The following is a 14,358-nucleotide window of genomic DNA, read 5'->3' as shown; positions in this document are numbered from 1 at the left end:
TCTGCCTCTTATCAAACTACAGTTTATCGTAGATCAACCCTGACATGATGTGGTGAAGACACTGTATATATTTTGCTTGTATAGATAAGAAAAAAATAAACAGGACAGATAGGATGTTTGGAGTCTTGATTTTTTTTTTTTTTAGCATTTATTGCTTATGGAACATGAAGCTGTGCTTTTCTCTTTTGCTTCATGTTTTGTATATATTTTTTGCCTTTAATGAGACTATACACAGACTGCCTGAAAAATTCCATGGTTTAGAAACATAAGGCTGGCTTGTCCTGGGGATGATTTTAGGTCTTTGAAATTGGTGATAAACCCCAGGATCTGGGCTCTGCCTGGGGAATCTTGAGGTGGTGTCTGCTGGGGTCTTGAAATGAATAACATTTGAGACAATAGAAGTCAATTCAGTAAAATCCGCTGATGTGATTGATTCTTTTCTCCCTTGAATTGACTATTCAATCAGCTCATTGTTGGTGTGTAATCTTAGCGGCCCTAGCTTTCCCAGGACTGTCTCTGTTTTGATACATGAAAATCCACCTATCCCTAGACAGAATGTCCAAATAGAGGATGTGAGTCCCAGGCATCTGGCTTGTTCTCTAGCCTTGGTTTCTACTCCCACCCCAAAATATCTTCTCCTTCACATGGAAGAGACTTGGGAGCCTTTAGTATGAATCATATACATCCAGCTCTTTGGTTGGTTGCTGGGCAACTGAGAACAGGGCTGCCAGGACAGAGCTTTCCAGTGCCCACTCTTAGAGCCCAGAGTGGTTCTAACAGGAAGCTGCAGTCCCCTCATCACTGATGGCCTTTTCATGGTGGCTTAGTCTCCTGTTGCTGTTGTAACAAATTACCACAAATTTAGGGGCTTAAAACAACATAAGTTTACTCTCTTACAGTCTGGAGGTCAGAAGAACCAAAATCAGTCTCACTGGGCTCAATCAAGCTGTGGGCAGAGTTGGTTCCTTCTGGAGGTTTTGAGGGGAGAATCCATATCCTTGCCTTCTTCTGCTTCCCGAGGCCGCCTGCATTACTTGGCTTGTGACCCCTTCCTTGCCTCACCCCAGCCCTTTTGCTTCTGTGGTCACATCCCCCAACTACTCTGACTTCCTGCTTCCCTCGTAAAAGGACCTTTGTAATTATATCACTCCCACCTGGATAATCCACACTCCTCTCCCCAGCTCCAGACCCTTAACTTAATCAGATCTGCAAATTCTCTTTTGCCAAATAAGGTAATGTTCACGGATCCAGAGGATTAGGGTGGAGACATCTTTGGGAGGCTATTATTCAGCCTACGGCACATCGTATCACAAGATGTTCTAGCTCGTCTTATTAATCTGGCCCAACTTTCTTTTAAGCTTGTTTATAACAGCCCAATATCTATGGCAAACTCTGACTTAGCTTACATTTCCAAATTCCTTTGGTTCTAGCAGCTACCCTGTCATTTTGTTAAAGTGAATTCTGTCTTGTCTGACAGGTTCCTATTTCAGGAAGGCTTTTCAATTGTACAAAATTCCCAATTGGAAAAACGTTAGCACTTCAACCCTGGAAGGATTTGTAACAGGCAGCAGTTCTACATAAACATTGCTGCTGGTCAAGAGTGATGTTTTCCTTCAATCAATCTATCAAGTTGATTAAGGAACTGCTATGCACCAAGCAAAATAGTATAAGCTCTACTTTATGCCCTTCAGCAACTGGCATCCAAAAGGGGGAAGATAGGATGAACTCAGATAAAACAGTGCTGAGCACCTATTGCTTCACTGAGTGCTGGGGAAGGCTGGCATTCCGGGGGCTTGGGGAGCAGTGTGCAAAAGGACAGTCATCAGGACAGTTGCAGAAAGTTGACAGTAAGGGGATGACCTTGACCAAAGGGCAAGGCTTCTACTGAGTAGCCATGGAAAGCCAGAATGGATAGATTGGGGGAAGTCAAAAGAGGAGTGTAGAGTTGGTCAGATGGGGATCAAGAATCGAGCACTCAGGGCTTCCCTGGTGGCACAGTGGTTGAGAGTCCACCTGCCGATGCAGGGGACACGGGTTCGTGCCCCGGTCTGGGAAGATCCCACATGCCGCGGAGCGGCTGGGCCCATGAGCCATGGCCGCTGAGCCTGTGCGTCCGGAGCCTGTGCTCCACAACAGGAGAGGCCACAACAGTGAGAGGCCCGCGTGCCGCAAAAAAAAAAAGAATCGAGCACTCAGAAACTCTAATTTGAAAAGGTACATACGCCCCAATGTTCATAGCAGCAGTATTTACAATAGCCAAGACATGGAAACAACACAAGTGCCCATCAACAGACAATTGGCTTAAGAAGATGTGGTTTACATATGTAAGGGAATATTACTCAGTCTTAAAAAAGAATGAAATATTGCCATTTGCAGCAACATGGATGGACCTAGAGAATATTATACTTGGTGAAGTCAGACAGTGAAAGACAAATATATATCATGTGGAATTAAAAAAATAATACAAATGAATCTATATACAAAACAGAAACAGACTCACAGACATAGAAAACAAACCTACAGTTACCAAAGGGGAAAGGGGGTGGGGGAGGGATAAATTAGAAGGATGAGAGTAACAGACACAAACTACTGTACATAAAATAGAGAAGCAAAAAGCATTTACTGTATAGCACAGGGAACTATATTCAATATCTTATAGTAACCTACAATGGAAAGTAATCTGAAATATATATATAACTGAATCACTATGCTGTACCCCTGAAACTAACACGGTAACTCAACTATACTCCAATTAAAAACATGTAAAAAAAAAAAAAAGAAAGAATTGAGCTGAAGAGAGGAGAGCAGAGCCCTCAGAAGATGCAGTCTAGTTGTGGAGGGGGTGGAGCCTGGAGGCTAGCCCCTGAAAAGCTGTTGGATTAAACCAGTCGAAGCTTCCCAAGTCCTCAGGAAGAGGCTCTCAAGCCCCAGGTCTGACTTCTGTGGTAGATCCTGCCCAGGGTCCCCGTGTGGATCACATGCACATCAAACACGGAGTGCCCCAGGCAGCGTTCCCTGGAAGGAGCAGGGTGTGTGTGGTGGCAGCGAGGGGAGGGTTTGGGCGGATCTACTTTGTAAATCAATCCACGTGGCCATTTTGGTTGACCTCACAGGCCACGGAGGATGCCGAAGGCCGCTGGACATTCTCTTGGGGGAATTGTCCATGTTTGTTTATCCGCTTACTTGCCATCTGATAGAGACTGTGAGTGTGTACTATGTCCCAGCCTTTCGTCTGGGGAAATCATTTAAACAGAGCCTCTCACGGAGCTTTCAGACTGCTGGGAAAGACAGGAGTCAGAGGATTACCCCACTTCATGTGAACTGTGGCAAGCGCTGTGAGGGAGGCCCTCAGGGTCCCGGGGAACTTGTAAGTGGGGGCTCTGAGCCAGTCGGGCAGGGTGGCCGGGGAGGACTTTCTAGATCCTGAGCGGTTTCATTTGTCACACTCCAACACTCGAGTTTCACCTCCTCAGAGAGGCCTTTCCAGACCATCACTGCTCTTAATCTCCACCGTGCTTTATACTGGCTACACCACATGTACTGTGATCTAACACACGAGCATGTACACACACTTACACACACGACTATACCCCATCAGACCGTGAGCCCACGAGGGCAGTAGCATGGTCTGTTCTGTTTGTGCTCTATCCCCAGCGCCGAGAACAGTGCCTGCACCAAAAGTGTTTGTTGACTGAGCAACTGATTGATGGTTGGCATTAATGAATGAAGTGACAATGAGCTGAGATCTGTAGGGGAAAATGAGGCATTGAAATGTAAACGGATGGGACTGCAGAGAGATATTCAGGCTGAGGAAATGTCACGGGCAAATTCAGGCTGGAGGGAGTACGGCATGTTTGAGGGAAATCAAAGATGTTGTTAATTTATACCTAAGGTATTACTGAGCACCCATATTTGCTGGAACTCTTCCAGGCACTGAGAGCAGAACAACAGGACAAGATCCCTATGCATTTGGGAGGAGAGGTGTATAGGTAGTAAACAATTGTATATTATGTGTATATGTATTGAAGTATAATAAAATGCCAGGCAATGATAAATGCTGTGAACTAAAATAGAGAAAGGGCTAGAGAGTGGAGGGGCAGGAGGGGCGCTTAGTCAGGAGGGCATCTCAGAGGACGTGATGCTTGAACAGAGACCTGTGAGTGAACATTGAGTGAGACGAGGGATGAACAGGAAAAGGAAAGGAAGGAGCCAGTGGGAAGTCCAGAGGCAGGACGGCATCAGGGGACCCTGAGGATGCAGAAGGGAATGTGCCGGGTGGTCCTTGGAGGGTTCTGAGCAGGAAAGTAACGTAATTTGCTTTAGTCCCTAAAAGATGATTCTGGCTGTTGGGTGGTGGTTGGAATGTAGGGGTCAAAAGGAACACTTGGGAAACCAGTAGGGCCACTGGGCAGTGGCCCAGCCAAGAGATGGTGGAGCCTGGGGCCTGGGTGGTGGGATGGGGTAATTCAAGATGATTGGGCTTCCGATAAACTCTGAAGGAGGACCTAGAGGTATTCAGGCTTGCCGCGAATTAGACATGGATATTTGGGGTTTTAGCCTGAGAACTAGCAAATGAAGGTACCATTTATGAAGCTGAGTAAGAGAGGGGCCGGTTAGCAGGGGGTTTTGGGTGGGGAGTGAAATCAAAAGTTCTATTTTGGGGGCTTCCCTGGTGGCACAGTGGTTAAGAATCCGCCTCCCAATGCAGGGGACACGGGTTCGAGCCCTGGTCCAGGAAGATCCCACATGCCACGGAGCAACTAAGCCCGTGCACCACAACTACTGAGCCTGCGCTCTAGAGCCCGCCAGCCACAACTACTGGGCCCACGTGCCACAACTACAGAAGCCTGCGTGCCTAGAGCCTGTGCTCTGCAACAAGAGAAGCCACTGTGATGAGAAGCCCGCACATGGCAACAAATAGTAGCCCCTGCTCGCCGCAACTAGAGAAAGCCTGAGCGCAGCAATGAAGACCCAACACAGCCGAAAATAAATAAATAAATAAATTTATTATTTTTTTTTAAGTTCTATTTTGGATATATTCACTTCAGCTTTCCATAGAGCTCCCAGTGGGAAATTAGCCATCTGTGTGCAGAGCCCAGGGGAGAGGGTGGAACCAGGGATCTAAAACTGGGAGCTGCCACCATAGAGCTGGGGTCGGAAGCCACAGGGGGATGCTGCCACGAAGGTACTGAGTGGAGGTCTAGGAGGGCAGTGAGGTAAGCCCGGGGGTATCCCAACACTGAGAGGCGAGAAGGACCATGTACGGTATGAGAAAACGCACCAAATTTAGGGGGTAGGGTGCAGGGCCAGCAGCGCATGCTCCAAGGCCAGGTGAGAAAAGCAGCCTTGATTTTGATTCAAAATGGTATCGTCTAGGTCCAGAGAGCTCACTGGCTACTCACGAGGCCCGGCTCCAGGTTACTTTGGACACTCAGGCTCTCCAATGGACCAGGCCCTCTGGGACCACTGCAGACAGCAGTGGTGCCTTTCTGTGACTCAGGCGCCCCTTCCTCTGCATGGCCTCTGGTCCCTACCCGGTGGGGTTGGAGCAGGCCCCTCGTGCTGGCTCATCCAATGAGCAAACTACCCTCTCTGAGCTGGTGGTCCTCTGCAGACCTGGGAGCCCAGGATGTGTAGACGTGAGCAGGTGACTTAGGCTCTCTGGGCCTGTGTTTCTCAAACGTGAATCTGCATGATAATTCTAGTTCTTAACGTGCAGGGTCATGGTGAGGGTGAAACAATTTCTACCTGCTAAAGTGCCTGTTATATAGTCGTTGTTAACTATTCTCATCTTAAAGGATGGGGCTTCACCGTCACTTAGAATAGTCAGAGATTTTGCCACATACTCTGAAAATAGATGTAAAAGAGAAATTCTAAAATGTTTTGGACATAATTGGAGAAGGTATAGCTTCTTGAAATAACTGTTTCGAAGAAGACAGCACTGAACCAACCCCAGCATAAGAGTAGGCTCTGCCATCAGGGGTCTGGCTCGAACCTCAGCCCCTCCGCCCGCTTGCCAGCCTTGGACATGATACTCAACCACTCACTCTCAGCCTCAGTTTCCCCGTTGTGAAATGGTTACAGCACAAGTACCCACCTCAGGGAGCGCTAAGAACACCTAACGTGGCAATGCATGTAGAGCACTCAGCACAGCGTGTGGCGCATAGCAAGCACCCAATGAATATTGCCATCAGTACTTTCATGGGCTCTTGAAAAATATATAAGTATGTTCAATTGATTACAGCGTGAGAATCCCTTACTGTCACGCAGTCTCTACATATGGCCCCCAGATCACCTGATTTATTTGCAGTTTTTCCTGGACTTAAATGAAAGTATAGACTAGGTTAGATTTGAAGGTTGCTGAATGTGGTCTTAAATTCGCCTTAAGAGGAGTGCCAAGCCATTGTTTGATCCTCATCTCCAGTCTTGCCTGGTTTCTGTAGGTAAGGTGCAAAGGCAAACGTGTATTCACTTTGCAGTTCCGGGACTACCACCCCGAAGATCGGCCAACTGGGGAAGACTGAATGATTTTTTCACGATTAATCCAGATCTTGGGTCCCAGAGAGTGGGCACAAACCTGACTCCAGTCCTCTGAGCTGTGTTCCTCCACCTGATCAGGATTTGTGTGCATATACCCTGAGAAAACCATAATTCAAAAAGAGTCATGTACCAAAACGTTCATTGCAGCTCTATTTACAATAGCCAGGACATGGAAACAACCTAAGTGTCCATCATCGGATGAATGGATAAAGAAGATGTGGCACATATATACAATGGAATATTACTCAGCCATAAAAAGAAATGAAATTGAGCTATTTGTAATGAGGTGGATTGACCTAGAGTCTGTCATACAGAGTGAAGTAAGTCAGAAAGAGAAAGACAAATATCGTAGGCTAACACATATATATGGAATTTAAGAAAAAAAAAATGTCATGAAGAACCTAGGGGTAAGACAGAAATAAAGACACAGATCTACTAGAGAATGGACTTGAGGATATGGGGAGGGGAAGGGTAAGCTATGACAAAGCAAGAGAGTGGCATGGACATATATACACTACCAAACGTAAGGTAGATAGCTAGTGGGAAGCAGCCGCGTAGCACAGGGAGATCAGCTCGGTGCTTTGTGACCACCTAGAGGGGTGGGATAGGGAGGGTAGGAGGGAGGGAGACGCAAGAGGGAAGAGATATGGGAACATATGTATATGTATAACTGATTCACTTTGTTATAAAGCAGAAACTAACACACCATTGTAAAGCAATTATACTCCAATAAAGATAAAAAAAATAAAAAGCCACATACGGCGGCCTTCCCTCGGATGGAGGAATTAATTACACCGCAGCCCGGTGCTATATGGTCATTGGGCCACACGGTGACGCTTCACGCCTAACAATTCCGCTGCTTCTTTTGCCGTATCACGGAAGGTTTGAAATTCAAACGGAAAGCGGAGGTGGTGTGTCCTTTCTCAGAACAGCATAGATACCGTTCCCAGGGAGGAAAAACCTCTGTCCTGCTTTATAGGATTGTGGTAAGGATGAATTGATATTAAGTGCAATCAAATGAAATTGTCGACATCCAGCAGCCTTTGACCCACAAGACCAGCAATTTCATGTGGTTCATCCTACAGTGCCTTGTGCCAGTCCATAGTGAGACTTGGTGGAAGTGAGCTGTTATCACAGCTAGCATGACAAGAGTACAACAAGCCCTTACTATGAACATTTAGAAAATAAGCTGCTTTGTCTTCTGGAAATTTTTTCCTGTAGATTCTTACTAGTAGGGGACCCTGTTGTTTCCATGGACTAAAGTTCCAAATATGAAAATATGCCTGAAAGAAATCTATGTTTCACAGCTATGCCGTTAGCCAAGCCATTTCTACCTAAAGCCTTCCTTCAGCAAGGTTGGTCCCAGCAAGGTTGAAGCACGGTACCAACTCTTCTCTGAGTAAAGCTGAACTCTCATCTTCTCTGGGTCCAGGGCCCCCCTTTGCCATCCCCTACAGAGCTGGCCTCTCCAAGAGGGCACTCTACGCCTGGGACTGGTATTGAGACTTAGCTCTCTGATGTACACACATCAGAGTTTCTCTCTTCTGTGTCTCCTTCCCTCTTAGCAAGCCCAGCAAATACTAGCTGATCTCATTAGCCCAAGGAATAGATACTATTTTCATTTTGGCAGAATTGTCAAAGCTGTAGCCAAAAGCAACGAGAATTTCAGGTACCTGGCAGGCCCATGGTGGGGGCGGGGAGCGGGTGATATTTTTGATCAGAAGGGCGTCTGAGAGTCCAGGAGTTTGGTCACGTCCCACTTGGTGGTCCTGCTGTATCAGGCCCTGAGAGGGAACCAGGGGTAGGCTGGGGGTCCCCAACAAGAGTATGGCCGCTGCGGTCCTAGGAATTCAACAAGCGAATAAAAACAGATAGTGGTTATATTTTATCAGAGAAAGTTTTCTTCCCAGATACTCTTTCTTCGCACTCTCCTTCTCATTTCTTTCCTCCATCTATAGAGATACACCCCTGGAACCTCCCTCTGACAGCTCACCCTTCCCCTCTTGTCATATGAAAAAGGAAAGGTTTGTGTTTCTCGCTGCATGTCAGACACAGACCACAGGAGATGAGCGGGTGTCTCGTAGGATCTCATTACGTATCGTTGGTTATGTAACAAATGAGGCTGCGTGTTTACAGACTTATGTTTAATGTGGGGAATGGGGTTTGAACGCTTCAATGCACCAAACATGGGTTAAAAGTTAGAATCCGGACACCAAAGAGAAACATACTCTACGATTCAATTCGTATGGAGTTCAAGAGCAAGCAAAACTAATCTATAGAGCGCGTCATCAGAACAGCAGTGGCTGGGCGCGGTAGGGCAGGCTGAGAAGGGGCACGAGGAAACTTTCTGCCACGATGGAGATGTTCTATCTTTTTATTAGGGTGTGAGTTACACGGATGTAGACATTTGTCAGGGTTCATGGAACTGGACACGTAGGGTCAACAGAAGAAGCAGTGAGAAATGGTTCTCAGAACCACAGTCACAGTACGGGCAGGAGGCCCCTTATGTCATGGAAGAGAGAGGGAGTTTCCATGTACTGCAACTTCTCACCAGGCTGTCTACATGATGGAAAAACATATAAAACGTCAGCCAATTTTCCAGACAGTTTCAAAATCCAAGGACGTTTTGTCTTGGTCCTCACATGTCCTATGTCTTTTCAAATGTTTACAGAGTATTTACAGGAAGTAGTCCTTTGGGTGGCAGTCGAAATTAGGAAAACTGGCAGCGAAAATTAACACATACCATAAAAGAGAGATAATTGCTCCACTGCCATATACAATATTATTATCAAATGGTATTCACTGAGGCATCCAATTGGTCCCTACCAGCTCCATCTCATTGTTCTAGGAAAGATCCCCCTTCCTTGTTACCCTGAGGATGAAGCTGCCACAGCTCGAGAATGATATGCCATATGGTACTAACATCAGAATCAAAATGAGCTTGTGCTTTTTGTGTGAGATGCTGAAATTTATTAGAAAATCAGAAAGCCTCATTTCCACTGAGTTCCTGAGACCTGCCATCTGCTGCATGAAAAAGAAATGGAGATTTTTTTTTTTAACCATTTACTTATTGTGAAATGTGAGAGTACTGGTGTGTTTGAAAAAGCAGGGCAGGGGGCCGGGTTTAGGGGGGTGCATAAGACCCGGCCAGAGCAAGCCCACTTGGCAGGGAAGAAAGGAGACTGTCAGCTGAATGGTGGCAAAGGCTTGGGAAGCATAATTATGGAAATCACCTATTCCAGAGCCTTTTTTTTCTCCTCCTGACCACATGTTTCCTTCCACATAGGAACAGCCCATAGACAGGCCAGCTTTCGAGATAAGCAGCCTCTGTTTCAGAAAGGAAGTAGAGGGCGCTGTTTAAACAAGCACCAGCCTCTCTGAGTATTAGGTCTCTCTGGGGAGAGGATAGTGCAAGTCAGACAGGAGGGAAACAGACAAGGGAGCCAAAAAGGCTTAATGGATGGTGAGGCAGGTAGGGCTTTCTAAGAGGAGGCGGAGGAGCCGGGAGGCAAGATGGGAGAGCGATCTGATGCGCGGGGGCAGTGATGTAGTGCCCAGTGAGAAGGGAGAGATCTTTCAACATTGTCTGGAATTTTTCTGTAAGTGTTGGATGTTGAGGATACAAAGATAAAGGTGCTTTGTACTTTAAGGAGGGCGTGTCAGCTGCCTGGGAATTCATTTCAGGGGAATGGCTCCGTCTCTGGCATTGCTGGGTTTGCGACATGCTCCCTTGACCGTGAGTCACATCCATGTGGCTGTCCTGTACCTCTGCAGAGCACTGCAGCCTGGAGGGCTTACCTAACCCCTTGATTTTACTATAGTTAGTTATTTTTACTCTTGTTTTCACATCAAAGCTGGCGTGTCTGTTGGAAGTGCTGCAGGCAGCATTCACTGACATGATTAGTGCCTGGGTTTCTCACCTCTGATCACAACACTCAAGAAATAGACCTCTAGGGCTTCCCTGGTGGCGCAGTGGTTGAGGGTCCGTCTGCCAATGCAGGGGACACGTGTTCGTGCTCTGGTGCGGGAAGATCCCACATGCCGCAGAGCAGCTAGGCCCGTGAGCCATGGCTGCTGAGCCTGCGGGTCCAGAGCCTGTGCTCTGCAATGGGAGAGGCCACAGCAGTGAGAGGCCCGCGTACCGCAAAAATAATAAATGAATAAAAATAAAAATAAATAGACCTCTAGCAAATAGGCTACCAGAGCCTGAAAGGGAGCAGCAGTGGGGGAGGTGAGGTGGAGGACAAAGCTTTAAGGCACCAGGGAATTTCACATTATAACATTGTAGAGTCAAGTTCAGGACAAGGCAGGCCTTTCCTGGACCACATTCAAGGAGGTTTAATTAAAGACGAATTAAAAAGACCTCTCACTAGGCAATATCATCTCGGAGGCAGTCTTCCAGCAGGATCCCAGGCGCATCCTCAAAGTCAAGTTCAGGTTCTGGGCGTGCTCTGCGGCCATGAGTGGCCACCTGAGAGCACAGCCCCAACCCACCTCCACGCTCCCCAGATGCTCATCAGCACCGTGGCCTCACGCAGGTAGGTGACCAACAATCTGGCCAATGAAAGGATGAATGACTGCAAAAGCCTTGGGTGGTTCAAGGGTCTTGACCTCCCCCATAAGCCAATCCAGGAACGAAGCCTTCGTAGAGAGTCAGCGCCGACCTCGCTGAGGAGGAACTGACAGGGAAGCGAGCAAAGTGAGTTTCTGAATTCGCAGCGAGATTAAGTGGGAAGCGACCATAAGCCCCAGGGCCCAGCATGATCAGTATGTGCTCGTCCTCCAAGCCTTCTCCCACCGCGGGTAGCAATCGGCGAGGGCCACCTCCCCGGTGCTCGACTCAAGCTGGCAGAAAGGCGCTGCTGTGGTGTCGGCCCCTCGGGGAGAAGTTCAGGGTCAGCCTTGAGGTTGTGCCCCCGGGGCGCCTGGCAGCAGGTCCCATGCACTCTCCTGGGGTGGGGAGGCAGCCTTACTTTTTACTCCCTTGGTGAATAAGGGCCCCACGGGTAGCTTCTGACCTGGGGGCCGGGGGTCATCTCTGATTTCCCCAGGGTGGGTGTAGGGGTGCCCGACCTCTACAGGACAGGTTTCCGCAGATACCCAGGATTCTCCCAAACCACTGGGGGCAGGCAGGATGGTCGTGATCGCTCAGACCTGAAAGATGAGGTGGTGAGGACATGGTAAGCAGCTCTTAGCATCCTCTGCCCTGACTTCCCCTCAGCTCCCATTTGTCCAACAGCTATTAATCATGATGCTTATTATCGAAGAAGACTGTTTGTCCTTTCCTGAGCACTTGCTAAGTGCCAAGTGCCTCTTACCTATTACCCTGTTTAATCCTTACTACAACCCTGTGAGGTGGGGACCATTCTCATCCCTATTTTCCAGATGAAACAACTAAAGACCAGTGAGATTTGGTGAAGGGCTGGGGTCAAACAGCTGGTGAGACATAGGGGTGGGCGATCGATCACCCCCTGCAGTCTGGCTCTAGAACTATTACTCTACAACCCCAATAACAGTCCTCCAAGAGTAAGCACTCTGATTTCCAGTTTACCTTGTGAATAGACTGGATTCAGAGAGGTTAGATAATTTACCCGAAGCCACACAGCTGTAGGGCCCAAAGACAGAAACCCCTCTGGCTTCAGAGCCCAAGCTATTTCCTCTCAGCCACACCCCCTGTCCCGGGCTGTGTAGCATTATGGACCCCTATCCCCCAGCCAACAGATGGAAGGCACGGTAAGCAGGATTGGATTTGGACTCTGCAAAGTCATCTTTACTGGAGATTTAGTGAAACCTTAACATTTTTGGACTTTAAATAAAAAGAAACAAATTGCTTCTTCTGAACACTGATGTTTCTCAGAGGTGCCATGGTTACTACTCAAGTAGCCCTGGAAAGCTTTGGATGCCATCAGTCAATGAGAGCGCCTACCTGCTTGATGAACTAACCTGTTTATCAGCGCTAGTTCCCAAGTGTTAGAGAACTTGGGTGCTGTTTGTCATGCTTACCCATTTCACTTAGGCCCTCAAATGTATAAGGAGTATGTTAGGGAAAAATCCCTGTGACCTGGTATATGAGAAGTCAATACAAAAGACCTAAGACGTACATTGAACAGATTATGTGGGACCAGACTTTTTTGCTCTCTCTGGGGACAGAGGAAGCCCCATGATTTCAGCGCCCAGGAGAAAGGCATGTTTATAATCAGCAGAGGGTGAGGGGGTTGAACTATATGCTCAGGGCCCCCAATGATTAGTTATGCCACCAGCTTTGGGGGCCATTGAATGCCCCCAAATGACTTAGGGTGCTAGACTGACCCTAAGTCATCAAACTGAGCTACGTTACCCCATGTGGTTATAACCCAGCAGCTGACAGCTGGATTCCCCTGTGCCTGGTTTCCTTTGTCACACACTAGGAGGCTTAGGCATGATGTTTTCATTGGACTCGGCACTCTTTTTGCTAGGATTGCTAGGATGAAAAGTTACTATCTTTGTTAATGTTGGAGTGATTTTAAATGCCTTTAAAATGTATTTAACAATTTTCATGAGTTTGGACTTGAGGCTTCAATTCAGTATTTATTTATTCAATAAGAATCTATTAAATACTTCTTTTGTGCCAAGGACTGTCTTGGCACTTTAGTTGAAATATAGATAAATTATATCTACTTTTTGATCCAGGGAGCTTGTAATTTAGCAAAGGAGAGGGGAAAAAATAGTATATATGTATGTATACATATAACACATACATTTTATGTGTTGTGTGTGTATATGGGTGCATGTGTTATAGATAGGTGGATAGATAGGAAATATGCGTGTGTGTGTGTGTGCATGCACGTGATATTTTAACAAGTCAATCCCATGGTGATGAGCACATAGAGGGGTCTAGTGGTAAGCCTGGGACACAGGGAAGGTCAGCCAGTGTCCAGTGCAGGGATCAGTAACGCTCTTAGAGACAAGATGGCAATGGAGCCGAGACCTGCCACAGGTGACTGAACAAAAGGGGGAGAAGACGGTCAGAGAAGTGCTCTCTGTTTGGGGAAGAGCAGAAGGCATTTGTGTTGCCCCACCACATGGTGGGGCAGGGAGAGTCAGGAAAAGATGAAGCAAGGGGAAAAGACCGCATCTAAGGGGAGCTGAAGACACAACCAAGCAGGACACACGTTTTGTTCCCAGGAAAGAGCTGCTAGGCTTTAGAGCCCTCTCCTTCCTGGTGGCATCGGCCTCGTTCCCTTTGAGAAATCCCCATAGATGAAAATTCAAACTTATAGGATAAACCTTCAGGCTGATATTTGTGAGACAGGATGATTCTTCACTCTACAAAGATATCTTTTTAAAACTGAGCCCTCTTGGTGCTTTTAAACAGAATCCACTCATCCATAAGCCCCCCGGTTAGGAGCCCATGTTGTGGACAGCAGGCTGGCCTGCGTCGGTTGCACTGCCCTTCACTCAGCAGAGGCATTCACGGACCCTCTCTTTTTATTAAAAAAATTTTTTTTTAATCTGAAGGAAGGAAGAAGGCAGATCACAGATGAAAGAGTAAACCCAGTAGAAAATTCTTTTTGTTAATTCCAATGCTTGCTCTTTATTGTTGGTAACTGTCTCCCTTTATTTTCCTGCACTTTATATGTCTTCCTCCACAATCACACCCATCCCTAGATTCATTTTTTTTTTTTTTTGCAGTACGCGGGCCTCTCACTGCTGTGGCCTCTCCCGTTGCAGAGCACAGGCTCCGGACACGCAGGCTCAGCGGCCATGGCTCACGGGCCCAGCCGCTCCGCGGCATGTGGGATCTTCCCTGACCGGGGCATGAACCCGCGTCCCCTGCAT

This window comes from Delphinapterus leucas, chromosome 18 (genome assembly GCF_059928025.1).
Source record: "Delphinapterus leucas isolate spDelLeu-1000000601 "Yukka" chromosome 18, BTC_Dleu_Yukka2, whole genome shotgun sequence".
In the NCBI taxonomy this organism is placed as follows: domain Eukaryota; kingdom Metazoa; phylum Chordata; class Mammalia; order Artiodactyla; family Monodontidae; genus Delphinapterus; species Delphinapterus leucas.
The sequence above is the reverse complement of the archived record's forward strand: the minus strand, read 5'-3'. Positions refer to the sequence as shown.